This window comes from Tupaia chinensis, unplaced genomic scaffold, assembly GCF_000334495.1.
Source record: "Tupaia chinensis unplaced genomic scaffold, TupChi_1.0 Scaffold000502_1, whole genome shotgun sequence".
Taxonomy (NCBI): Eukaryota; Metazoa; Chordata; class Mammalia; order Scandentia; family Tupaiidae; genus Tupaia; species Tupaia belangeri.
Window position 1 is genome coordinate 864987 of NW_006160014.1, and position 835 is coordinate 865821.

Genomic DNA, 835 nt, shown 5'->3' on the forward strand with positions numbered 1-835 from the left:
AGAGGCCGCAGCACCGCGATCTCGGGCCCCGCGCGGGCTATGGCTGTGCCCTGGGGCTGAGCGCGCAGGTAGGGGCGCCGAGCGCAACTTGGCGCGTCCGGGGCCAGGGCAGCGAGAATGGGCCGAGTGAGGTGGGTAGCGGGGCGTGGGCGAGGCGCGTTGGGAGGGGTGTCACTGTGAGGATTCAGGCCGTTTGGAGCAAGCTGGGCCGCCCGGAGAGGTGCCGCGTCGCGCCCTGGGAGTGGAGCCCTGCCTCCGGAGTTGGGGCGCAAGTTGAGGAAAGTTGGAAAATCGCTCCGAAGCGCGCTTTGCGCCACTTCGTTTTGCTCTCGAGGGCGGAGTGAACATTGACTTTACTGTACAGCAGGGCCCCCGGCTCCTGGCCTGGCGGTCCCGTCCCTGTCCCACCCGCTCTCCTCCGGGCGGTGGCTCCGCGCTGCACCGTTCGCATTCCGTGTTTACTGGAGAAGTTTCCGAGATTGCCCCTGCGCCTCCTCGCCCCCTCGGCTGTCCTTCCCAGTTCCTGAACCTCCGCCCCAGACTCCGCGTCCCGAGTCTTCTCGGCCCCACCCTGTTCTGTACCACCAGCCTCTCCCTTTCTCGCTCCTGGCGGCCCCCACGGCCCCCCTCCTGCTGCCCCGCCCTAGTCTTGCCCCTCTGTGTTCCCCGCTCCAGAAAACTCTGTTCTTCCTCTAGCCCTGCGGAGCCTGGAAGTTTGTATCGCGCCTCCCAACGGGATGGGTGGGAGCGGTGGTGGGGGCCATAATTAGAACGATTCCTGCTCTGGGGTGGGCGGGGAGGGGGGCTGTGCAGTGGCGCAGCCCCCGGCCCCCCC

The 835-nt window shown here is 68.0% G+C and overlaps 1 protein-coding gene across 5 annotated transcripts in view; it reads left to right on the top strand.

Moving 5' to 3' along the window:
- Nucleotides 1–835, top strand: part of AHNAK (AHNAK nucleoprotein) — a 116117-nt gene continuing 115282 nt past the window's right edge. For all 5 annotated transcript variants that reach the window (XM_006156588.2, XM_006156589.2, XM_006156590.2 and 2 more), the window contains exon 1: nucleotides 1–68. The gene's annotated coding sequence lies outside the window, so the exon portion shown is untranslated. The remainder of the gene's footprint in view (nucleotides 69–835) is intronic.